General features: G+C 36.0%; 1 protein-coding gene across 1 annotated transcript in view; it reads left to right on the top strand.

Annotated features, from left to right (window-relative positions):
• Positions 1–27,796, top strand: part of TACR3 (tachykinin receptor 3) — a 104,693-nt gene that overhangs the window by 52,211 nt on the left and 24,686 nt on the right. The window lies entirely within an intron of this gene.

Raw genomic sequence — 27,796 nt, 5'->3', positions numbered from 1 at the left:
AATGGGTTGACATTCATAATGGTAGCTAAATTGAGGGGGAAAATACCTTGATTAAAATATCTCCTTCCAAGAATGCCTTCAAATAGATTCATTTCTAGTCAGTAGGCTTTACTTAGTTAAAAGTACATCAAGAAGAAATAAACCTGGTTCAGGTTCTTAAATGACTGAAGACTTTCTTGGGCTCTTAGGGTAGGAAGAGATCTCCAAAAGTTATCAGTCCTTTTCTTACCTCAAGTTTGGTTCTCTCCACTCCTCACCCCCAAGGCATCTTAGAGAAGGCTGTCCAAAGTTCATGTGCTTCATGCTAATTGTGTGATTTATTACCCCGTTCCACACCCCCACCCCCAAATTTTGTTGTTGTTGTTATTATTGTTAAGTTGTTTCAGTCATGTCTGACTCTTTGTGACCTCACTTGAGGTCCTCTTGGCAAACATATTGAAGTGATTTTCTGTCTCCTTCTCCAGCTCATTTTACAGATGAGGAACTAAGACAAACAGGGCTAAGTGACTTGCCCAGGGTCACACAGCTAATAAGTGTCTGAGGTCAGATTTGAACTCAGGAAGATGAGTGTTTCTGACTCCAAGCCCATTGTCCTATCCACTGCACCACCTAGCTACCTATGCCTCTAAAACCAGGAGAATCTAAATGGACATTTCACTTTTTTTTGTAATGCAAAACTCAGCAATCTTAACAACACAACATTATTATTATTATTATTATTTTACCATACATGGAAACCATTCAATAAGATCTAAGGGCCACATTCTCATTGTGCTTTTTCACAAATTATATGCAAACAATGCCCATGCACTTTGGGAACCCAATGCCATCTTCAATACTTTTGTGTTTAAGTGTCGTTTGGTCCACAGAGATTCTTCTACCAGTGCATATAATGTTATTTTAAATATTTTACTTTTTTTACTATCAGATGTATGATTCCATTGGTGTATGGAAATCCCTGTGAGAAAATTCCCTCTATTAATGAAAATCACTACGTGCTCTGCACTTTACTGCACTAGAGATTTGCCTAGAGAACTGACTGTATCAGTCCCATAGCCAATAAATGTCAGAGGCAGAAGTTGAGCCCAGATCTTCCTGTCGTTTAGTCCAGCTCTCTGTTCACTATGCTCATCACAACCCTTTCTCTTTCTCTTTTTTTTTCTACTTACAGAGCACATAATGGTTCACCTACCTACTCCATGAGGTTGCTATGAAAAAAAAGTGCTTTGCAAACTTGGTCCTATACAAATGGGTTATTATTATTATCTCATTCTCATCTTTTTACATTTCTTCATTATTATTTATTGTTATATTTAACATATAACTCCTTAAGCCTCCCAAACTGTTTTCTCCACAAGAACTCCATATAGTGGAAGTGCAAGTGACTCTGGGCAAGTCATTTGAACTGTCTGCTTCAATTTCCTCATCAGTAAAATAGGGATTAGTAAATAATAGCACCTCACTCTCAGCATTGTTGTGAGGATACAATAAGATGATGTTTATAAAGCACTTTACAAATCTTAAAGTTCTATATAAATACTAGCTATTATGGTTCCTGTCCTTCCTCCACTTCTGCTTACTTCCTTTTATATTAGTTCATATAAGGCTTCTCATGATTCTCTGAATTTTCATAGACATTTTTCTTACAAAACAGGGAGGGAAGGAGAAAAATTTGGAACTCAAAATCTTATAAAAGTGAATGTTGTAATTGGAAAAAACACTATTTTTTTTTAAAAAAAAAAGATAGTTTTCTGCCTACAACTAGCAATTAAAAAATACTTGTTAATCAAGCATCTTTGCATTACCAGGGCCAGCACAGTCTCTTGCATGCAGTAGTTACTTAAAAAGTGTTTATTAAATCAAATTATGCCAGTAAACTTACCCCCTGTGTGGTATAGAGGAAAGAATGCTGGAGATGGGGTCAAGAAGACTCTACTTACTGGCTGTGTGACCCTAGGCAAGTCATTTAACTTCTTTGTAAAATGAAAGGGTTGGTCTTCATAGCATGCAATGTCCTGCAGCTCTAATCTGTGATCCCATCAGCTGTGTACTAAATAAAAGTGATTGCTTAAGAATAATTTTAAAACTGTGGTTGCTATTTCCAGAACCTATGGGTGTTAAGGTCAGCTCCATTTTAAGGAGCTGGAGATGGTTCAAATATCCATCAAACCTCCATTTAGGAAATGCTGAATATTTAACAATTGGACATAAAGTGCAACTTGGAAATTATAGCACTATTATGCTTTAAGGAAGGTGCTGGGTATGACCTCATTTGTCCAGCGAGTTTATCTGTCAACACTCAGACACTAATGTAAAAGGCACTAAGGAGTCTAGACAAGGAAACTGCATGAATACAAAACTATAACTGTAGTTACCAAAAGCTTATTTCACAGTGTTCAATCTGCCTACTTAACTTAATAAATAAGATGTCACAAAGTTTTCCAAATGTACGTGGTCACCAGTGAGAATGGCTAAAAAGAAAGATTTAGTGGCAAGGTCACTTATTAAAATGTTTAAAATTAAGTGTAACAATTTAGAGCATATATTTACAGAAACACCCTTTAAAAAGTGTTACCTCACATACCCCATGGATGCAAATACGGGTAGGATTTTAAAAGAAAGGATTTATTTGCAATTTTATAGAAAAATATTATGGTAATAATAAGCTTTAATGATAGCTCATTTATATAACACTTTGCAGTATAAAACATTTTCCTTACAACAATCCTATAAGATAGAAGGTACAAGTATTGTTTTCTTCATTTTTCTTAGAATTCATGCATTCTGATTCTAAGTCAAAAACATGTCTGCTTTCTATCATAACACACTGCTAACCTAGAGGTGGATGTCATGATTTTTTTTTCTGTGAATACACTTTTAAGTATAACATTTATAAAGGGTGTAACATCAACCCCTGACTCTATTTAGGCTCTGTCTCTTCCTGGGTTGTCTTGACTCACTTACCTTTCCTACAGCCAAGATGAAAGTTTGGAGTATTACACTGGAAAAGGGTTACACTGCTACAACTCACCTTCAGGGTCCTGGTGGTAGCTTCAATGTGAAAGAAATACGCATTTACATTCATTACTATAGCTCATGAGCCCCCACCAGTGAGTTTCCCATTTTTACAAATTAGTAACAATAACACCATTACATTAATGGTGTTATTAATCTTGAAATATTTACTAAGCAAAAAGGCTAAAGCAAAAATAATCATAAAATGAGATTTACTCAATAAAAGAAAAAACAATATCAATTAAAACAATCATTTATTCATAAATCTGGGTCCCACTCTCTTACTTATGCAAATAACATCTGTGGGAGCAAGGAAACATGAACTTTTATAAACTCAGCAATGAGATTTTTGAGAAGGAAAACCCATGTGCTGAAGCAAATCATTAATCTGACTGTGGCAGAGATATCGGTTGTCTTTTTAGGGAAAAGCCTCTATCATACATTCCCTACTCCTCTTCTGAAGCTTTCCGATAGGGCAGCTAGGTGGCATAGTGGATAGAGCACTGTCCCTGAAGTCAGGAGGACCGGAGTTCAAATCTGGCCTCAGACCAAATACTTCACATATACTAGCTGTGTGACCCTGGGCAAGTCACTTAACCCCAATTGCCTAAGAAAAGAAAAGAAATGAAGCTTTCCAATATCCTGTAGGACAAATGTGCTTCTCTGCTGCTCTTAGGCCACCGAAGCAGTGTTGAATATTTTTAGCTAATATCTGCACTAACTCTGGGGTCCATAGAGTTTCTGAAACCTACTCCCTTAGTCTTATGCTGAGGCAGCAGGACACTCTTTCAGTGAAAATCAGTTCCTTTTAATCCTCAGATTTGAAAAGCTATGCAGACTTTATTCTCTCTCTCTCTCTCTCTCTCTCTCTCTCTCTCTCTCTCTCTCTCCCTCTATACACACACACACACACACACACACACACACACACACACACACACACATATATATAGGCTTTGAAAGGGGTTTCCCTTCTTGATCCACTGAGGAAAGTAAAGGGCAACATAGACAAGTCTTTGAGTGCTTTCCCTTCTCTTAGACTTTAGATGGCATGAGATAGGAAAGCAGATTTCCCCCAGCTACTCATTAGAACATGGCAGAAGATTATCCTCTTACAATCAGCTCTTTTAAATAGCAGAACTTTCCTCCAGTCAAATCAGTTCCCTTCATCAATAGCAGAGTATGTAGTCAACTGTTCATAGCTTCTGTCAGCTCTCAGCACCAGTGGCTTTTCAACTCAATATATTTCGATGTTCTTTTTCCTCGTGTCTCATTCTCTGTGTGCATATTCTCCTGTCAGCTTCAGCAATCTTTTACCCTCACTTGGTTCTTCTGTTTCTAACTCCTGATCTTCTTATCTAGCTTTTTATTTACTTTCTTTACTAAAATCAGCCTTTTTCTGTATACTGTTTTATCTGTAGCTTAGGTCAAGAAACCCCAAATTCCATACTTCTGTCAGATATAGTAGATGTAGTCCATATACCAAAGCTTTACAAACAGTTTTGATTCAAAGTTTCCCAGCAGTAACCTTCAAAGTACCAATCAGATGAGCTGCTGGAAAATAATGCATGGCAGTCATCACTACCATCAGTCAGAATCTGTCCCTCTGAAGTGCTATTCTGTCTCAGGTATTCTCATAACTTTTATCTGAGGAACTGCTTTACTCTGTTTCTCTCAGCACTGTTTATGTTCCTTCAAATTGCTTTTCTTGATCTTCCACACAGAATGTCCCTTTTCTGCCTCATTCAACAAGTAAGAATGTCCACATAAGAAAAGGGACAGCATCTTACATTTCCCTACTAGCAAATATTTTTATTCCTTGTAAATCAGAAATCTGAATAACAAATCACAATTTTATAAACAGTTAAAAACACACCTTTCAATAACTACATGGAATACTGTAAAACAGAGCAAAATGTAGTTGCATGTATTGTATATATTCAATTAAAGAATTGTTTGGCTCTATGAGTAATTGCTGTCCTGTTTTGCTTGGTATATTGTATATAAGTCTAATCATTGGTTTAATAGTTTTGACATTCTTACCCTGAGTTCTTAAATTTCTAGATGATTTATTATTAGTATCATGCAAGGTAACTCTGAATTTCTAAGTGACCTAAGCTGGTTATCACCATCCCCTATTGGTATTCTCTGGTCATAGGGTTGCTTTGAGATTTAATACTCCCCCATCACCTGAGCTAGTATTCTGCTGTGACTAAGATATAACTGGTGAAACTATTTGAATGTTTATCAACACACAACCACACGTTTGTCTGAGCTGGAGACTTCCTCAGTTCTAGGCATAGGGTTTGGGGGTTTTGGTGAGGAGCAACATGTTTTTGTTTGTTTTGTGTGATGGAATTCTCTTGGGCCCTTTCCTACCTTTATTATCTTATGTACTTTGCAATCCCATGACACTGGCCTCTTTACTGTTTCTCACATTAGATGCTGCATCTCCCAATTATGAGTTTTCATTGATTATCCTCCATGCCTGGACTTCTCTCCTTCCTCATCACCACCTTCTAGCTTCCCTGGCTTTCTTAAGTCTCATCTAAAATCCCACCTATTATAAGAAACCTTTCTGAATCCTCTTTAATCTTAGTGTCTTCCCTCTCAGACTATCCTCAATTTATCCTGTAAAAACAGTTGTTCATGCATAGTTATTTGTATATTGTCTCTCATTGAGACATGTGAGCTACTTGAGAGCAAGTATTGTTTTTGTCTGTTTGTTTTTTGCCTTTCTTTGTACCCCCAAGGATTAGCACACTGCCTGGCACATAGTAGGCATCTAATAAATGTGAGTCAACTAACTGGCTGCTTTCTTGGAAACAAACTTATTTACCCAACCTTGGGTTGGTTCTTTAAAGCAGTAATTTTTTTGACCAATTGGATTATTGGTCACATTCAACTTTTTGTTCATATCACTTTGTAATTTTCTCTTCGATTGACACAACTAAGTCTTAAACATGGACATATGTGTATCCTACTCTGATTCCTAATCGTAGCATGGAAATTACCTGGGTCCTTAAAGACTGCTTTTGGAGAACTAGCTATGGTTCTTGGGGGCTATGAATTTGTATAGATGCATGTGTGTGTGTGTGTGTGTGTGTGTGTGTGTATGTACGTGTGTGTGTGTGTGTGTGTGTGTGTGTGTGTGTGTGTATGGCAGAGAGAGAGAGAGAGAGAGAGAGAGAGAGAGAGAACGAGAACCAAGGCAAAATTTTGCCACATCACTATAGGACAAATTTCTATCTTAAGTAAGTGAAAAGTAGAAAACCTCAGAATTCTTTAACTTCATGTCTTCTTCAAGTAAAGTGTGATAAATATGTTCTTTGCACCATCAGTTCTATAAGGTGGAATTCTGTTTTTCAGGGCACCAAATATCAGAATATTAAAATGTATAACATTTTCTAAATCATATTTAGCATTTTTCATTAGCTATTTTTCATTACTGTACTGGCTGATATGAAAAAAGAATTTTGAAAAACCTTGTGAAAAACGCTTTAGATTAGGTAAGTAAAAAACGAAGTCTATTTCCAAACTAAAAATATCTGATATAATTTATTTCCAGATATTACAATGAAGAAATTGGAATGTGTTACAATAATTAGTTGTTTTTCCTCATTCCTTAAAAATGGGGGTGGGGCAGCTAGGTGGTGCAATGGATAGAGCACCAGCCCTGAAGTCAGGAAGACCTGAGTTCAAATCCAACCTCAGACCAAATACTTGACATTTATTAGTTGTGTGACCATGTGCAAGTCACTTAACCCCGACTGCCTAAAAAAAATGGGGGGAAGATTCTGTACCTTATATAATACATTTGTGCCCCCTTCCCCCCAAATCCCCTTCATAACATTCACAAACATCTCTAACTATCTCTTCTTATTTTAATTTAACGTGCTTTTCCTTATGAATTATAAGCCACTGGTTATTCAATGTCATTCTCCTTCTGTTTTGTTTATCACTACTGTAATTAGTCGGTAAAGTGTTGAACATGTAGTCCTAGGATCTAGAGCTGAAAGAGGCATTAGAGGACATCTAGTCCCTAGGTGTCCCCTCATTTTACAGGTAGGGAAACTGAGGACAAAGGCAGGTCCATGATATGCTTATGGTCCCATAAGTGGTAAGGAGCAGAACCAAGATTCAAACTCAGGTCCTGGAACTCTAAAGTCAGCACTCTTTCCATTGTACAATTCTGGATCACTCTGATTGTATAAATAACTTTGACACTTACTAGCTGTGTGATGCTGAGCAGGTCATGTGGCCCCACTGAGCCTCAGTTTTTTCACCAATAAAAGGAAAAGGGTGGGCTAGATGGTCCCTTCAAATCTTCAATCAACGATCTTTCCTTTGACATTTACTAGCTGTGAAACAATGTGCGAGTAACTTAACTTCCATGTGACTCAAACTACCTAAGACTACAAATAATAAACAAGCAGTTTGTGATTTGTTCTCATGGAAGGACTCCTCCACCCACCCACCCCACCATGTACACATGACACTCTTTTAAGTTTTATCTGTGTGGTGTGTTCACATTCTCTCCATCACTTTCTGAAGTCTAGATCCTTGACAAAATAATAAATCAAGCCTTGATTATAGCATTCTCCCATTTCCAAGGCATAGATGCTCATTCTGAAGGTTTAGCAATCAGCTCAGGAGCCTTCAAGCTGGCTTTAGCAAGCTACTGTCTTACACTGGCAAAACCAGAAGTACTTGACTTTTGATGTATTGTAATTATATTGTTTCCTACAAATGTGTTATTTCAGTGAAGTTGCGATTAAATAGATTTTGTGGGCTTACCCAGTAATGTAACCAGCACTTATAATATAATTTCTGTAGGAAAATGTATCAACACTTCTAAGTTGTCAACCTAACATGAGAGCTTTTGGAACACAATTGATTTCTAAGTTGAAGATGGCATGTACTTAAAAACCCAGAGAAATGAAGGGATGGAGAAAGGAAAGAAAGGAAGGAAGGAAGGAAGGAAGGGAAGGAGGGAGAGAGGGAGGAAGAAAGGATGGAAGGAAAGAAGGAATGGAAGGGAAGGGAAGGGAAGGGAAGGGAAGGGAAGGGAAGGGAAGGGAAGGGAAGGGAAGGGGGGAAGGGAAGGGAAGGGAAGGGAAGGGAAGGGAAGGGAAGGGAAGGGAAGGGAAGGGAAGGGAAGATGAATCAAAAGAAAAATATGAATGTTGGTGTCAGAATACTGGCCATGTGATCCTGGGCAGGTGACTTAACCACTCAGTGCCCCAAGAAACTAATATCATAAATCGTGGAGCTGGTGCCAATTTGCATTGGCGGAGTAAGTTTCCTCATAGAGAGCTCCCTAAAGTGATGAGACTGCAGGAAAGGCAGCATAGCCTAATAATATAATGGCTCAAGAGCCAAAAAGACCTGGGTTAAAATCTTACTTCTTATGCTTACTACCTATGTAACCTTAAGTAAGTCATGGAACCTCTCTACACCTCAGTTTCTTTTTTCTGTAAAATTAGAGTTAGACTAGATGTCTGAAGCCCCCTCCAGTTCTAGAACAATGACCTTATAGTTCAAAAAAATGCACTTTCAATAAGCTGAGTATTTTAGCAGTTCGAGGCTTCTTTTGACAGTATAAACAAAATGCACAATGAGAATTATTCCTAAATTTCCCTTTAAACAGACACATCACTAACAACAAAACATATATGTGTGATTAGATTTACTTCACTTAAAACAATTACATTCATATAATTCCTCACATAATAAAACCTAAAAGCTGGAAATGACCTTAGAGATCATGTAGTCTAACCCCTCATTTTACAGATGAGAAAACTGAGCACCAAACTGAGGTCAATATTGCACATGACTTAGTGGCAGAGTCAAGGGTAGGATCTATGTCTTTTGATTCTCATTTTATTGCTCTGACCATTGAACCACACTACCTCTTAAATGACTGGGCAGGTTTAAATATGGAGGAAGGGAAGGGAAAGGAATAGCATTTTTATAGTATCTACTATGGGTCGAGCACTGTGCTAACCACTTTACAACTATTCTTTCATTTTATCCTCATAACAACCCTGGGAGGTAGGTGTTATTATTATTATCTCCATTTTATAGTTAAGGAAACAGGTAAATGGAAGGTAAGCAATTTGTCCAAGGCCACACATCTAGTAAGTGTCTGAAGCTGGATTTGAACTCAGATTTTCCTGATTCCGGGTATATCACTGTAGCCTCTGCTCTACCTGGCTCCCTAGATATGCCTGATTTGGCACCTAATATAAATATTTTGCCCATGCAGAGAAAATCCATTTTTTTTTACATTTGGTAGCATATTACAAATAATCACTCGTTTATGTGTATTGAACTGGTCCACGCTCTGCAGTCACAAATGCCACAGGTACTCAATAAAAGCAAGCTACAGATCAATCCATGCTGAGTACCCAGCCTGCATGCCAGTGGAGCTGGGCATCTTAGAGAAGAGAAACAAGGTCATGATTTCAATTTTACTTTCAAAGATCTTGCCATCTCTCTTGTGGATGTAAAACACATAAGTGGGAAAAAATTAAATGATGCTGTAAGGCAGAATGATGAAATGTCAAATGAATGATAGAAGCATCACAAAACACAGGAATTCAAAGAAGTTGGGGGCATTTTCATGAAAGAGACAAAATTTGAATATACATATTAAAAATATTTAAACAGATGGAAAGCAGAGGAGTGAGCCAATAAAGCAATATTTACAATCTGATGGCTATGTGCAGGTTGCCACAGCCAAAAAATTCATCACCCAGTGGTCAGGCAGGTTATGCGTCTATGCATGCATTGCTAGGATGGTCCTCAGATGGCAGGCTTAGTTCATCAGCAGCGTCAGTCGAACCTAAAACAGCTGGCATTTCACTGCCAAGGCTTTTGATGACCCAGAGTCCCATTTAAACCCACAATATAACTTTTGAAATAGGAAAAATAGTCAAGGCAGAAAGACCTGAACTTGAATCTCACCTCAAAAACTTGGGGAGCTGTGTGATACTATGAGCAAGTCACTTAGCCATTCTGAGTCTTACCACCCTCATCTGTAAAATGGGGATAGGAATAGCAACTGGCTTCTGCTAATAATCAAAATCAGATAAGATAATTATAGAAAATGTTTTGCAAGGTTAAAGTGGTATGTGAATGTAACATGTGGGATGATGATGATGACAATGGTCAAGATAATAAAGATATGTCAAAAACAGGGGATAACAGAGGGACATCCATTATGCCGTACCCATTCCCATAGAATTTTCAATATTTAATTTAATTTGCATTATGAACTTAGCCCAAACACATACTTGTATTATACAGGGAAAAACAAAAAATTATATTGCGTGTGAAACTGAGGTTCCATTATGTACATTTTGTTTTCTTAAGTGTATATTAAATATGGAAGTATCAAGATTGACTTGTTTATGTTCCCTTCTGAACTTTTCACTTTCCTCTGTGCACTTTTAAAATTGTATTGTTCTTTTTTATCCTTATCACTGCTCATGACCTTGCCCAACCAAATAAATGAAAAAAATTTAAAACATTTATTAAATGCTTGTTATATAAGCATTGTGCTAAACTTTGGGAACAAAATAGAAAAGTGAGAGTCCCTGCTGTCAAGGAGCTCATATTCTCATTGAGGAAGACAGCACTTAAGAGACAGTTTAGCTTCAGTTATGTACAGAGAGACACAGAACCCTGAATGGTGCATCAACAGACAGATGGCAAGGCCCAAAGTACATTGCAACGACAGATGGCTGGGCTTAGGCAGCAACGTGTAAGTAGAGTGATGAAAAATGATTCAATGCATCAGGATGTCTCAAAATGCACAAGCCATTCTATACCCCTAGTCAATCACGTCTCTGCCAAAAGGCAGAAGGCATACTTCATTGTCAGTCTTTTGAAATTATAATTATTCAATACATTAATCAAAGTCCTTCTTCAAAGGTGTTTTCCTTTAAATTATTATGGCTAATGTGTTCATTATTTCCCTAGTTCTATTCACTTCACTCTGCACCAGATTATATAAGTTCGTTTTCTTTAGTATATATTAAATTTAACACTGGGTATCCCAAAAATCTTGGTGATGTTTTAAACATTAACAAGCTTAAAACTTCAGTTAAGACTTTTGATACCAACATGATGGCTCTAAGTCTCTCTAAATTCATCACATTTGTCATTTCCTTTAGAACAAAGATATTCCATTATATTCACATACAACTTTTACCAGTTGTTGGATATTCTGGATACTCTTTGTTTCCAAATCTTTAATACAACAAAAAAGTACTGTAATAAATATTTTTACATATAGGTTCTGCCTTTGACATCTTTGAATTATGTGCCTAATAGTTGGTGTTGACAGAATGTTAAAAGAAAACAGGGCTTTTTAACCTTTTTTTTGGGGGGGGGCGTTATGGATTCCTTTTGCAGTCTAGGGAAGCCTATGTATTACTTCTCAGAATAATAGTTTTAAACGCATAAAATAAAATTCGTAAAATGACAAAGGAAACCAAAGGTTAGTGAAAATATAGATGTTAGCTTTTCCCATCTAAATTCATGAACCCCTGGAAATCTATCCATAGATCTCTTAAGAGGTCAAGAATTTGTGCTTTAGAGGAAGTTCTCTGGTGCAATTGCAAAGAAACTCAAAATGAAGATTTATGGAGGGATCTAGAAATGGATCTCACAAAATTAGGAGACATAAGTGGGTTGTGATATATACCATCCCAATTACTAAAGCCCAGGAGTGCATAGTTTACAGTGCAGAGGGAAAGAAAGCAGACAAACAATTAGAACTCTATTGTCATCATTCAGTTGTGAAGTTGTAAATTCTTAGGCCGGAATGCTGATACAGGGAAAGAGTGGAAGTGGCAAGTGTGAATAAAAATACTTAACAGTATTTGACTGATTGAATATGGGGTGAGGAAAGGGATTAGAGAAAAGGCAAAGCCAAAGGGAACCAGAGATTTCTAACCTGGATGACTGGGAAAAATAGTTCTCTGTCTGACAGAAAAAGAGAAGTCATTGAGATAAGCTGTTGGGGAGAAAAAGAGAATGAGTTCAGTTTTTCACACCTATAAAAAAAATCTGAGGGGAGATTTTTTTTCTGATCCAATATATTTTTTCAAATTTTTCTTAATTTATTTTTACAAGTATTCATGCTATCTCCTTTCAACTTCCTCTTCCCCAAATAAAACATTGAAAATAAAAAATTAAGAGATTTCTAATTAAGCAGTTGAAGATATGAGACTAGAGTGAATATTTACTTATACTGATAGATACCAGAGAGGAAATGTACCCCTTAGCTATTATTGGACAGATAATCAGTCAATATACATTTATGAAGCACCTACTACATTCCAAAAACTGTCCTAAGCACTGGGGATACTAAAAAAGCAAGACAGTCCCTGCTCTCAAGCAGCTCATAGTCTAATGGGGAAGACATTGGAAAACAACTACTTACAAAAAAAAATACATACAGGATAAACTGAAGATAATAAAGTGAAGGTCCTAGCATTAAAAACCATTTCTGGCTATTATTTTCTCTAGCTCAAGCAGAAAAGGCCAAAATAACACAGTTTATTATCTTGACTAGCATGAACACCTAATACCAGATAAGATGGCTTTACAAATAACTAACAGCTCATGACACTATTCTTATAGTTTTAAAACTATAATTGGGTGGCCTGTTTCTCAGTTCTGAACCCCATTTGGCTTACCTATTATGGTTTAATTTTATCTGCTGGTAATAACACTGGTAATAATGACATTGCAGGGCAGCAAGGTGGCACAGTGGATAGAGTAGTGGGCCTGGAATCAGGAAAATTCATCCTCCTGAGTTCAAATCTGGCTTCTGACACTTACTAGCTATATGACGGGCAAATCACTTAACCCTCTTTGCTTCAGTTTCCTCATGTGTAAAATGAGTTGGAGAAGGAAATTGCAAATTATCCAGTATCTTTGCCAAAAAGAAAAAAAACCTAAATGGGGCCATGAAGAGTCACACACAACTGAAATGACTGAACAACAACAAAAAACAATGTTTGCTATTTTTTTCTCCACTAAAGCCCTGCCCTAATGTCTCATCATAGACTAGAGGAGATCATTGGTTATCAAAAGCCTACCAGTGCAATGCAAGTTCTGGAATGCCCTAACATGATATATGTCCCCATTAACAATCTGTCAACTAACAAGCATTAATAAGTAAACAAGCATTAATAAAAGCATCCAGAAGGTGCTTATGGATACAAATACAAAAAGGGAGACAGGCTCTGCCCTCATAGACCTTACATTCTACATTTTTTCCTGATTTAATATATTTTTTCAAATTTCATTTAATTTATTTTTACAAGTATTCATGCTATCTCCTTTCAACTTCCTCTTCCCCAAATAAAACATTGAAAATAAAAAAAAATTGAGAGATTTCTAATTAAGCAGTTGAAGATATGAGACTAGAGTGAATATCAAATTGTTAGTACCAGATGGTGAACTGTTTAAGAGTAGCAAGTGGTGAAACTGCCTACTAAAGAAGGGAAAGATTGCAGATCCGTGATGGTAGAGCAATCACCCAAACTGATGAAATCATTGTTGCATTTCATTTCAAGTGAAAACCTTGAAGTATTGAAGAAAGGAGGATTATAGTGCCACTGCTAACTCTTAGCAACATTGTATGTTCCCTTTGAATTATTTTTCCATTTCTGGTAATGGATTAGTGCCAACCCGTCCACAACCTCTTGCAGTTTCCCTTTGACTCAAAGCATACATTTATTTACAAGATAACTGGCTAAAGCCAATGGAGAATTCCATAAGGAAGGAACAGAACAAGAATGATTAACATTAGTTATTTTCTAGAATTGAACCCTTGACTCTTCAAAAGTAACTTGTTCTTACTCAGTGGTTAGTATCTTTGTTGTTGTTGTCTGAGCCTAATTTTTTCTCTATGCCATTCCAACGTTATGAGAGACAGTGTGATATAATGGCTAGAGCTGGCTTCAAAGCCAATATTCAGGTTTTACATCTGCCACATACTGTCTGTGTGACCCTGGCTGTGTGTGGGTCTTAACCTCCCAGTGCTTTAAATAACTTTCTAAGCCTGCATAGAAGGTACCAATCTACAGTTATAGAGGGAGATTCCTCATCCAGGAACGTCCAGTACTGATGAAATCGCAAGTCCAGTCCCTAATCCTATTCAAATGAGTAATAACATGCTATATACTCTACCTTTTATATCTCTCTCTGCAGAGATTTGCAGAATGATGCAGGTTATAACAGGATTCTTCATCATTTCCTCATTGGTGTATAATAAGATCTTCAAAGAATAGAAGCCATTATCTTCTTTTATCAAAAAAGTCTCTAACTCAATTGTCCACAGTGAAAGCAATGACACATCCCAATTGGTTTAATCATTGTGGGCTTCACTGGTCCTTTCATCGCTCCTTCTCATTAAACATCTTGAGATATCCCATTCTTCTAAAATTATTTTCATAGCCCTCTGCTGATAAGTTCTCTGACCTAGAATGATTGTTCTTTGCTGTTCTCTTTGTGCATAGAATTCTTATTCTTCATTGTTCCTAGATTTGAAGCAAGCTTCAATACTATTATTAGTCTGATGTAATGACTATCAGACTTGGTTTAATATATTTTAGCATTTTATCAGATAGAAATTTCCATGAGCACTCTTTTTCCCCTTTCAAAGGATTACCATCCATTTACCTTGTGCTGCCCCCAACCACCACCTAACTTCCACAATGACTTCTTATTTTTTAACTATGAGTTTAAATCATTTCAGCTCTCTGATTTGTAGATTGTAATATGTGAGTGATTATTTCAATCAATCTTCTTCATTTTCTATGTAAGGACATATTAAAAATAAGCTTGACATTATGAGCAGGGATCAAATTAAAGAGAATGACATAAGAAATGAGGAAGGGAAGTGGAAAGATGAATTAAAATGAGGCCAAATTATAATTGTGCCAGGCAGCAGAGTCCCCAGTGAAGAATTTGAAGTTTAAGCAATCACCATAGCTAAATAAACATTCATTATCTTAACCAAGGTCATTCAAATCTGTAGTGTTTTGATGCTGATCCTTCTCTCTCTTCTGGAAAGAGAAATGTCAAGTTATGAATTATAGCCCATGCAGTAATGATCTATTCATAAACAATATTTTATTCCTGCTTGCCATGAAACTATAGAAATAATGTGTATTTTCTCCTCTATCTAAATGAAAACTTCAAAATTTCTTTGATAAAGGAAAAAGCCAGTCTGTTAACTGGTTTTTGCCTTCACACTTGTGAGAGGCCTCAAAAGGGCAGGTGTTAAGTTTCTCGCCCTTGGATAAGGCATAGGAATGAATCCCACTGTTAAATGCAGGGCATGTATTTTGTGTCATGTCATACAGGTTAGTTTTGCTGGACCTTTTTCCTCCTCTTTTTTGCTCCTTGTTATTAGGGATGGCTCTCTGGGAAGAAAGAAAAGGGAAAGTAGTAAGTTGGGAAACAGAAGCAGTGCAAAAACAAAAGGCCATCAGAATTTTAAAAATAATAACAATAATAATAATAGCTAAAATTTACATGATGCTGACTATGTGGCACTTTACAATTATCATCTAGTTTGATCCTCACAAGAACCTAGGGGGTAGGTGCTATGATTTTCCTCGTTTTACAGATGAAGAAACTGAGGCAAATAGAAGTTAATTGACTTGTTCAGAGTCAAACAAATGTCTAACACCTGATGTGGACTCAGGTCTTCCTGACTCTGGGCCTTAAGCTCTATCTCCTATACCAACTGAGGAGGTAAAGATTACAATAAAATCAGCAACAGAATTATAATTTTCTTTTTTCATATAATTATCATTTTATCATTTTTACTTGTCATATTTGCCACTTTATAATCATAGATAATCACCATCTCTCTGACACTTAGGTTCTTCATCTATAAAATGAGGGAGTTAGACTGTCTGACCTTCAGTTTTTAAGTGAGTAGAACCTAACTTTTAAGAAAAGGAAAGGAAGGGAAGCGAATATGAATATATGAAGTACCTATATGTGCCAGGCACTGTGCTAGGCACATTACAAATATTATCTCCTTTAATCTTCACAACAGATAGGTATTATTATGATCTTCATCTTATACTTGAGGAAATTGAGGCAAACAGAGGTTAAATGACCTGCCCAGGGACACAGCTAGTAAGTGTTTGACTCTAAGTCCAGTGCTCTGTTCACTGTGTCAGCTAGTTGCCTCTAATTATAAAAAAAAAAAAAACTGTAATATAAAATATCAAACTTAAAAGAGAAATATATTCAGGATTTTAATTTACATTGCCAAAAGAATGACAATAGAGTTCTTATTAGCTGAACTAATATTTTTTTTATTCTGAAATTACACAACCCTCCTTCCTCCCCCCCCAAAAAAAGGCATTCTTATGCATATGGTAGAATACAAAAAGAGTATTCCTACCATCAATCTCCATTTCATACCACTTGATTTTTCTTTGCATCCATTCATATAAGTCTTTTCATGTTTGTGTTTTTTAACTAGATAGTCTTCATCATTACCACTTTGCAATATAATTTGAGATCTGGCACTTCCTAAACCACCTTCTTTCACATTTTTTTTCATTGATTTCCTTGATATTCTTGACCTTTTGTTCTTCTAGATGAACTTTGTTATCATTTTTTCTAACTCTATAAAATAATTTTTGGTAGTTTGACTGGCATGACACTAATTAAGCCAATTAATATAGGTAGAATTGTCATTTTTATTATGTTGGTTCAACCTATCTATGAACAATTAATATTTCTCCAATTATTTAGATATGTATTTGTGTGAAGCATTTTGTAACTGTGTTCATGTAATTCCTGATTTTGTCTTAGCAGGTAGACTCCCAAGTATCTCATATTATCTGCAGTTATTTTAAAATGGAATTTCTCATTGTATTTCTTCCTACCAAATTTTGTCATTAATACACAGAAATGCTGGTGACTGATGTGGGTTTATTTTATATTCTGCAACTTTTCTAAAGCTGTTCATTGTTTCAATTATTTTTTTTAGTTGATTCTTTAGAATTCTCTGTCATCTGCAAAACTGATGATTTTGTTTCCTCATTGCCTATTCTAATTCCTTCTATTTTTTCTTGCCTTATTGCTATAACTAGCATTTGTAGTACAATATTGAATAATAACAGTGATAATGGACATCCCTGATCTTATTGAAAAGGCTTCAAACTTATCCCTGTTACTGATAATGTTTGCGGATGGTTTTAGATACCCATTATTTATCATTTTAAGGAAAATTCAATTTATTCTTATGCTGTCTAATGTTTTTAGTAGAAATGAGTCTTGCATTTTGTCAAAAGTTTTTTTCTGAATTTATTGAGATAATCATGCTTTTTGTTGGTTTTGTTATTGATATGGTCATTTATGCTAATAGTTTTCCTAATATTGAACCAGCACCACATTCCTGGTATAAATCCCACCTGGTCACAGTATATAATCTTTGTGATATGTTGCTGCCATCTCCTTGCTAGCATTTTATTTAAAATTTTTGCATCAGTATTCATTAGGAAAATTAGTCTAAAGTTTTCTTTCTCTGTTTTTGCTCTATCTGGTTTAGGTATCAACACCAAATTTGTGTCATAAAAGGAATTTGGTAGGATTCCTTCTTTCCTATTTTTCCAAATAGTTTTGGAATAGTATTAGAAATTGCTGTTCATTCAATGTTTGGTAGAACTCACTTGTGACTCTATCTGGTCCTGGGGATTTTTTCTTAAGGAGCCCATTTATGGCTTGTTCAACTTCTTTTTCTAAGATAGAATTATGTAAGTGTCCTACTTCCTCTTCTGTTAGTCTGGAAATTTATATCTTTGTAAATATTCATCCATTTCTCTTAGATTGTCAGATTTATTGGCATACAACTGGACAGTATAGATCCTAATAATTGCTTTAATTTCCTCTTCACTGGTGGTGCATTAAGCCTTTTCATTTTTGATACTAGTAATTTGTTTTTCTTCTTTATTTTTTAAATCAAACTTACCATATGTCTATTTTTTTTTCATAACCAGCTCCCAGTTTTATTTATTAGTCCAATGTTTGGGGTGTTTTTCCTTTTTTTTAATTTTCCATTTTAGAAAATTCTCCTTTGATTTTCAGGATTTCCAAGTTGGTGCTTAATTGGAGATTTTTAATTTGTTCTTCTACTTTTTTTTTTAGTTTCATGTCCCATTGATCTGTTCTTTCTCTATTTTATTGATATAAACATTTAGAGATACAAATTTCCCCCTATGTGCTGCTTGGCTGCATCCCACAAATTTTGATATGTTGTCTCATCGTCATTCTCTTTAATGAAATTACTGTTTTTCTGTACGTGTGAGGTTTTTAATGCCCTAATAAGCAGTCAGTTTTTGTGAAGGTGCCATGTGTAGATGAGTGAAAGGCATATTTCTTTCTATTTCTATTCAGTTTCCTCCAGAGATCTATCATAGATATGATAGATAACTCTTCTAAAGTTCTATTCATCTCTTTAACTTCTTTCTTATTTATTTATTGATACATTTACCTAGCTCTGAGATGGGAAAGTTGAGGTCCCCCACTAGTATAGTTTTACTTTCTATTTTCTCTTGTAACTCACTTAACTTTTCCTTTAAGAATTGGGGTGCTATGTGATTTGGTGCATATATGTTTAGTATTGATATTACTTCATTGTCTATGGTACATTTTAGCAAAATGTAGTTCCCCTACTTATCCCTTTTAATTAGATCCATTTTTGCTTTTGCGTTGTCTGAGATCATGATTGCTGCCCCTGATATTTCTACCTCAGCTAAGGCATAATAGATTCTACTCTAGCCTCTGCATATCTCTCTTTCAAGTGTGCTTCTCATAAACAGCACATTGTTGAATTTTGGCTAATCCATTCTCTTATCTGCTTACATTTTATGCATGAGTTCATCCCATTCACATTCACAATTATGATTACTAACTCTGTGTTTACCTCCATGCTATTTCACCTATTTCTCTCTCTGGCTCTGTGGCTCTGTCTTTGTTTCTCTCTCTCTTTCTCTCTGTCTCTGTCTCTCTCTCTCTGTCTCTCTCTCTCTGTCTCTCTCTCTCTCTTTTTTCCCTTATCCCTCCTCAAAAATCTGTTTTACTTCTGACCACTGCCTCCCTTAATTTGCCCTCCCTTCTCTTATCTGCTTCCCTTCCTTCTTCCCTATGGCTAATATAGAGTTATATACCCAACTGAGTGTGTATGTTATTCCCTCTTTGAACCAAATATGATAAAGTAAGGTTAAAATATTTCCTGCCATCACCATTCCATTTTCCCCTACACTGTAAAACTCTTCCTTGTACATCTCTTTTATGAGAGATAACTTTCTCATTCTTCCTCTTCTTTTCCCCTTCCCCAAGTTAGAGCAGTTAGAAGGAGTATACAGAGGACACAGGTTGACCATGATGGATGATCTAAAAACAATTAAGGAGTGAGAAAGAGGAATGTGCTGGGAGAAGGTGTCAGATAGGCCTGTGCTCAGAACAGTGGCTATTGAATATGAACCCTGCTCCTTAATTTATCTTTGGGAAAGAGTGAGTAACAGCATGAGTGGGCATGAATTGGTTGTGATATGTATCAAAAATCTTACTACATTATTTCCACCACCCTCCAATCCACCCATTTTTCAAACTTCCATGTTTTCATCAAAGGCAACACTGTCCTTTCCAGTCTTCCAAGTTTTTAACTTTCTGTTATCCATGACTTCTCATATAAAAGTATTCTTAGTCTTCATCTTTCTTGACATCTTTCTGTAGACCAACTTCTTTTCTGTATACTTACTCTCTCTCCTTTGTCGAAAATGATGTCCATACATCTTTCCAAATATCATCTATAAAAACTCTTATATCTACACACTTGAAAACAATCTGTAACCTGTTTAAAAAGTTCTGAAGAAGATTTTCAGAGGGTTTTGAACCACCTTGTTAAAAACATAAAAATGCAACATATGCTGATTAGTTTGTGAAGACAATTGATTGATATCAGGTAAGATGGAAATGTAACAGCCAAATTTCAATGAAAGTAGGCGAATGGGATTTAAAAATATAATGATTGGTGACAGCTAGGTGGCAACTTCAAATCTGGCCTCAGACACATAACACTCACTAGCTGTGTGACTCTGGGAAAGTCACTTAACCCCAACTGCCTCACCAAAAAAATAAAAGTATTATGATTTGTAAAGTACAACTAAGGATGAACTTTTTCCATTTGGATATATATCTCTGTGAAGTATTTTTTCCATTATGATAACCATTACATCCAAATATGAAAATAAATTGAACTTAGAATTGGACCTCCAAATTGCTATATTACAAAGTGTGAAACCAAGATTTTCAAGAATAATAGAGTATATTTAATTCCATTACTCTCACTAAACATGACATTATTAACAATATTTAAGAAAGAATAAGGTTTTGTATACCATTAATTAATTAAAATATTTCATTATTATCCTATCTGTCCATGGGGTCACAAAAAGTCAGACACAACTGAACAATAGAACAACAATAGCAAAGCTTCTTGGTATAATCTCTCTCTAGCCTCTGTTCCAATAAGAAAACATATTTTGAGTGAAAACCTAACATATGTGTGCATGTCTTCATGCCCTACATGTCCTCGGAAAGAGAAGAAGCTTCTTAGCAGAATAAAGGCAACTAGCACCACTGATTAATAGAAATGAACATAAAACCCAACCTTCATCAGAGCAAACACCAGGCCCTTCTAAAGTCAGTGTTCTTAACTTGCTGTCTGAATTTTTAAAAAATAATTTGATAACTGTATTTCTATATAACTGGTTTTCTTTTCCTATGTGATCCTATGTATTTTTATTTTTTGTATTTATAAACATCATTCTGATAATGGGTCCACAGTCTTCTCCTGACTGTCAAAGGGGTCCATGATGCAAAAAAAAAAGATTAAAAGCCCCTGTTCCACAACTATCTATGATGATTGGAAAGTAATAGGCTCTTTATAAGGAGAGTTATCCAAAGGAAAGTAAAAACTAAAGGCTGATCCTAATCCTATATAAGGGCTGGTAATCTAAATAAAAATGGATTTTGTATCTTATTTTTAAGAGGAGGTTTCGTGGGCAAGTGGAAAGTTTCCATGACTAAGTAAACATTAATGTTTTCTTCATTAGAATTCCATGTGCACTCGAGGATGAGCGACACATTCTTTATCTCCCAATTCTTGTCTACTTTTTCTGTATTTTGGGGTTTCAGGCTTCCCTGATCATCAGTTGAAAGCACCAGAATTCTATCTATGTTCCATTATCCAATCAAGATGCTACAATACCAGGAAGGAGACTGTATAGTGTGTTCCAAAACAAGGGCAGTAATTTTTGACTTTGAAAATAAATCCATTTACATTGATTTGGGGATCCCATGTTCTGCTATAGAAAAGGAGAGGCTGTCACCCATGACACCAGTGTTTTATGTTATTTTTCTATTGCTTTACCAGCCTTCAGCAATGCTTGCAGTAGCTTCCATTACTTCCTGCTCAGGATTTATCTGAACCAGTTTGTGTCCTGGGAGAGTCTAACTTCAAAGAGAGAAGATCAAGCTTTTCTTGAATTCTCTGGCTTGTTATACTCTCACCCAAGAATAGAAATCTAGAGAACATCTCCAATGATGTGCTGGTAAATATTTAATAACCAGCTCTCCAAAAATCATGACATACCTTTAAGTTTAATCTACATTATTGACATTTCCTCCATCACTTTTGTAAGTATGAATAATCAACAAAACAAATCAAGCCCTAGTTTGCAGCATTTGCCAATTTCTAAGCTAAAAACACTCACACTGAAAATGTGCAGCCGCAGAAGCCATAAAGAACTGGTTCTAGCATTTCCCCTAAAACTCTCTAAAACAAAACTCAGGCATTGCTCATGTCTAAGGTCTTCCTTGGAAAGAATTATTAACAGAGTTCCTTCCAGAGAAATGTACTCTGTTTTATTATGTTTTTATATAACTCAAGGTACAAATTAGGTATGAGGTATAGGGCTGAATACACAAAAGACTCATAAATGCTCACAAATACTTCAAGCAAAATGATAATCTATCACCACTATTATAGTTTCCCATGAGATAATGCATTGTGAGTGCCAAACTGGTATTTTGTATATAATTCAGTTGTGTATTTGAGAAATTCACAGATATGGCTCTTCAGTCCTTATAGGTACAGCATGAATCTGCTCAAGGTCATGTTTCCCTCTGAAAAGCAGTGTCACTACAGGAAGCACCTTCTGCCAAGAAGCCAACATTGCCTCAGAAACCCCTGACCTCTCAAACTCATATAATTACCTCCAGCAGTGGAAACTTCCATTTCTCAGAATTGCTACTCAGGGGGGGAAAAAAAACACAAAAGAGAGGAGGCAGGGGCAGACAGTTTCAGGGTCACCCAAGTCAAACAAATGTTCTCATTGCCATTTGCTAATTTTGTAGCTGCCATTGCTCCTGGGTGGAAGGAGAAAGGAATTCCCCCCCCCCAACCCCTTCCCTTGGAAATTGAATGGAAAGCTAATACTGAACCTGTCCCAAGAGAGGGCAGTACAAAGAAAGAGAGGTGGAGCCTTTCCACAGTGAGGAGGTTCCTTCAAAAGAGTGAATGTCTTATGATGGTTGATGGTCATCCCTCTTTGACACAACTTCTAATGATGGGAACACCCAAAGGACCAGTTAGAAATTGCCACATCATCTCAGGAGAGTAAAGTGCCTGTCCCTCAGTGACTGACCAATGCCCATGTGCAACCCCTATTGACTTCTATTGTTTATGATGGAGGGCCCACACTAGTTGCCTCTTTAGATACTATACTATAAACACAAAAGAAAAAAATTCCTTACTAATGTGCATAGATAGGGTAATGTATATGGTGGAACATGGACAGTAGGACAGGCAAAAGGAGGAATTTTCTATCAAATGGAGTTTTTGCACATTAAAATTAGTTTCTGGGGAAGTTTATAGCATCTTCCTCTAGGAGAGTTTAAACAATAAAATAAATTCTTATATTATTATCTATCTGGGACAAATTTTAGTTTTGCAAGTAGCCACTTGGACCATATACTTGGGATTATAGGATAAAAGAGGAGCAATGTTTTAGAATTGTAAAGCCTTAAAATGCTAATTCAACTCCATTTAACATATGAAAAAACTGAGTCTTTGATAACTAACTTGTCCAAGGCCACATGGTCAATTGTTCCACCCAACATATCCAAGAGTCAATAAACATCTTTTGAGTCCCTACTCTGAGTTCTGTGCTGTCAACAATTCAAAAAGCATTTATTAAATGACAATTATATGGCAGGCATTGTGCCAAGCACTTGACTGTGTTAAGTGTTACAGGAAATATAAATAAGACATAGTTTCATATGTTCATAGTTTCAGAGCTAGAAGGAACCTCAGGGGTCTGGTTTAACTCTTATTTTGTTGTTGGAGAAACTGATCAGGAGGTGAATGAAAGGACTTGACCAAGATCACACAGGTAGTAAGGGACAGAGTGAAGACTTAAACCCAGGTCCTTTTAATACAAATACAAGGTTCTCTTTCCTCAATATCATGCTGTTTGTGTCAGCCAGATAGAAAAGGTTTCTGTTTTCATTTTTTTCATGTCCTAGGCATCCCTGAGAGGAGGGGAGAGGGCACAAATAATTTATTTTGGTGCATCATCATCATCATCATCATCATCATCATCCTCATCATAGGGAGGATTTATATGGTGCCTACTATGTTCCAGACACTGTGCTAAGTGCTTTACAAATATTATCTCATTTGATCCTCCCAACAACCCTGGGAGGGGGTGTTATTATTCTAAGGTACTTTTGGTAGAGCCCTTCTTGGAGGCAGGTGGAAAACTTGTGACATCTTTGAAGATGAGTTTGTCTTCGTGATATAATTGGTTGGGACTTTTGCTTTTGGTTTCATTTCTAAAGTGCATTCACTCTCAGTTTCTTATAGGACTGCTCCTAGGTGCTAGGTGAAATATATCCAGAGGAAGACCTGGCATCAAACTAAATGTTATTTCTCAAAGTTCATGGAAATTTACTTCTCAAGAAACTGTGTTATTCATCTTCCCCTGATGCCCCTTTTCCTACAGCTCACAGTTTTAAAAACAATTGAAGACTTTTGCTTCTTTCCTAAAGATCATGATTTGAGTACTCCTTCCTTCTATTTTAGAGCCTTTCAAGGAGGCTAAGAATCCCTCTGGCATGTCTCATTCTTTTCTTTCACATTCTGCATAGGACATTTCTTCTTAGTTTTAACCTAGTTCATTGCTTCAAGGACTTCCAGTTTCACCAGTGTGGGAGCCTCTTCCATTGACAGATAGGCAGCACTCTGGACAGCACCTAATTCTTGAGGCAGTGTTCTTGCCACCATATTATGCTGCCGCGAAAAGTTTATACTAAAAACAGTTCATTGTTTAGGTGAGTAACTGATTGAGCCTCTTGCTTTGTCTGTCACACCTTGATATCCATGTTGCTTTTATAAGCATCATATTTGTACAAATATATACCATATTTATACATTCTTCTGTACATTCTGCACAATTTAAAGTCAACATGTATCATATTTGTACAAACATAAGCGTGATCATTCTCTAATATGACGGCAAAGAGTTGCATCAGGAGTATAGACTATAGCAAAACTACCTCCAACTTACACTGCAGCTTTGTGTGGATTCATAAAGCTTAGTCTGCAGGAGTCTCCTCAATCTTTTGCCAAATAGCTGAGATATTACAGAAAGTGGCAGAGCAGAGCACATTATTCAGTCCCAAGTAGTAGTCATACTCTCTGAAGTATGTGAAAGAGGCTATTTTTTTCATCTTTTCCCAAAGGAGATCCATAGACTCAATCCAAACTGAGAATTTTATCTGTAAATGTGGAGAAGTGGGAGTTTCTGTGATTTCATGTCTTAGACTATTGTAATGATTTATACGCCTCAGCTAACAAAAGATAATGTTTTTACAATGCATATATTTCCTGATATTCCATCATATTCTGTGGTAAAGGTCCAATTAACATTTTACCATGCCAATAAGATTAATGTGTTTTTTGTTCCCCTATACTTCAGCAAAGATCTATATGAAAAACTACAGAAAATGTTCACCCTCTCTACCTGAATCCTTTTCCCTCTTAGTGTATAGAACTTTCTAAAGCTACAAAAGTGGCAAGAAATGTGCATGTATATATGAGAAGTCATAAATAAAGCAAAGAACATGATTTCAGGTCTGCTTATGGGATTTGTCTACTTACTTTACAGTCAAATCCCATGAAAATGGCAATAAGTAAGACTGTGCTTACACAGAGTAGGTGCAACTATGTACTTTGGAGGTGAAAATTTACCTAAAGAAACCTGTGACCATAAGAACTCTAGAACAGAGGTGTCAAATACATGATCTACAGGCTACTTGCAGCACAACTCTTGAGTGTGGCCCAAGCCATACTAAAATATAGTTGGGAAGTATTTAACAAAATAAATAAAAACACAATAAAACATAAAAAAAAAATAATACACAGTTTTAAGTCAATATGCAGACTGCAGGGATCCTTAATTATAATTTAGTGAACCCAATTTCTATTTGAGCTTGACACCACTGCTCTAGAAAAATGGCAGATCTGGAATTTTTTACAATTGGCAAGACCATGGTCAGGAGGCAATAAGACCCTCTCCAATTGTGTATTTGCTACACATACATCCCTCTGCTTTATGAACATATGGTGCCAAGTCATTCTATTTCCCTTAACTTATGCCTTAAATTTCCAAAGGTAGACATAATTAATGAAAGACCTGATGCTAACCACCTTAAACCTCTTTGACTATTTCTTTTGTACAAGTTAACTTAAGTAGCTTAAAACTGCATTAAGACTTTTGGGATATCATATATAATTATATATGTGTGTATATATGTGTATGTATATGTATATGTGAATAATACATACACACACATCCACAAATATACATATATACATATGTATCTATGTGGGTATGTATGTGCATATATACACATATATGTATATGTGCATGCACATATATACACACCACACACACACATATAACGTAGTCATGGCCAAACTTTTCTGTGCTTCCATAAATAGGAAACTTCAAATGAATTCCAAAAAGACTATGGTTTTAAACACAAAAACTTAGTAAACTTGAACCTTTTCTAATAGGTTATTAAGTCTATTAAAATTAAATATATAATCCTTGTTTTGGTGCTACTTATTACAATGGTGAGAGGGCAATGTGTTGTTGAGTTAATTAGGTGAAAAGCCTCAGGTTAGATTTTGAAATGGAGCTTAATAAGAAAATAAAAGGCAGGATTTATGTATTCAATAACTTGTCTCTTGGAATTTTAGGGCCTTAGAAGTGCTCTTAAGGTCATGGCTAAATAATAGCCAAAGAACTAATCCCTTTTGGTAGATGAAATGTGGAAAGTAATCTATCCCCCTTATGAAGTAAGGTGGCTTCTTGTTTGTCAATAAATAGAAAAAACACCACTTGATGAATTACGTTTTCACTTTTGCACTATTTGTTCAAACAATTTCTATTCCTTCTGGAGTCAACAGAAAACTTACGGACATGTTTCCTTCAGATATCTTAACAGCAAACTGAAATTAATAGCCTTTTTATACCAAATACATTATAGCCAAAGAGTTTTTTAAAAAGAGTCAAGGAAAGGACTTAAAGAAAAGATTCTCATTAGTAAGAATTATTAAAAACAACTGATTGCTCTTCAATTCTAAACCTTTCACAAGCACCCAAAATTCCCTGGCTTACAAGGCTGACCACATATTGCAAATAGATGATAAAGGCATTTGACATGTTTTAATTTCAGGAGTACAAGGAAGGACCTCCAGCTCTCAAAATACTCTCCTTGTCTACACTGTGATATTTAAACTTCCTTTAATGGGATAAAGCAGTCTTCTTCAGTCATAATTAGAGCTAAAGTTTAACATACAAGTACCCCTGAGGGAAGAAATCCATTGACTTACATCCATGTTATAGCATACATTGGATAGGGTATATATGTTTTCCTAACTAGAGAGTAAATTTAAATGGGGGAAATGCTTGCTGGCAGGACAGTCCACTAATTAAATGATAGAAAGCAAGGCTAAAGACACTAGGGGAATTTTATCTACTTTATAATTCTTCCTTGGGGTGACTCTGTTGCCACTTACCGGGCAAATTACAAGCAATTAATTGTTTACTGTGGGCCAGACATTGCAGCAATGTCAGTTTAGCAGGTAAATCTTGGGGATACAAAGAAAGACAAATATGTGGCCCCTATGCTCAAAGAGATCATATTTTAATGACAGAGATACCATGTAAACAACTATGCACATATAAAATATATACAGAATAAATTGAAGGTAACCTTAAAGGAAAGCAACAAGTAGTCAAATTATCTCTAAAGATTAAGGCACCATTAGGTATTTTTGAACCTTGGATGAGGCACGAAAGACATTCACAAATGGAGACAAAGAGCCAGAGATCTTAGGAGACATGCATGAGCGGTAGGAGAAAGAGCTCACTCCTGCAAGCCATCGGGCACCTTTTAATCCAGCAAGCATTTACCAAATGCTTTTTATGTGCTAGGTACTGGGAATACAATGAAAACAAAACAGTTCCTGCCTCTAAGGAGTTTGCATTCTACTGTGAAGGGAGAGGAATAGAACACACAAAGAGCCAAGTATATACAGCATAATATGAGGAAGGAAGGAGCATCAATGACTAGGAGGGTCAGAAAGTTCCTT

Source organism: Phascolarctos cinereus, unplaced genomic scaffold (assembly GCF_003287225.1).
Source record: "Phascolarctos cinereus isolate Bilbo 61053 unplaced genomic scaffold, phaCin_HiC Scaffold_9;HRSCAF=440, whole genome shotgun sequence".
Taxonomy (NCBI): domain Eukaryota; kingdom Metazoa; phylum Chordata; class Mammalia; order Diprotodontia; family Phascolarctidae; genus Phascolarctos; species Phascolarctos cinereus.
This window is presented reverse-complemented; position numbering and strand designations above follow the sequence as displayed.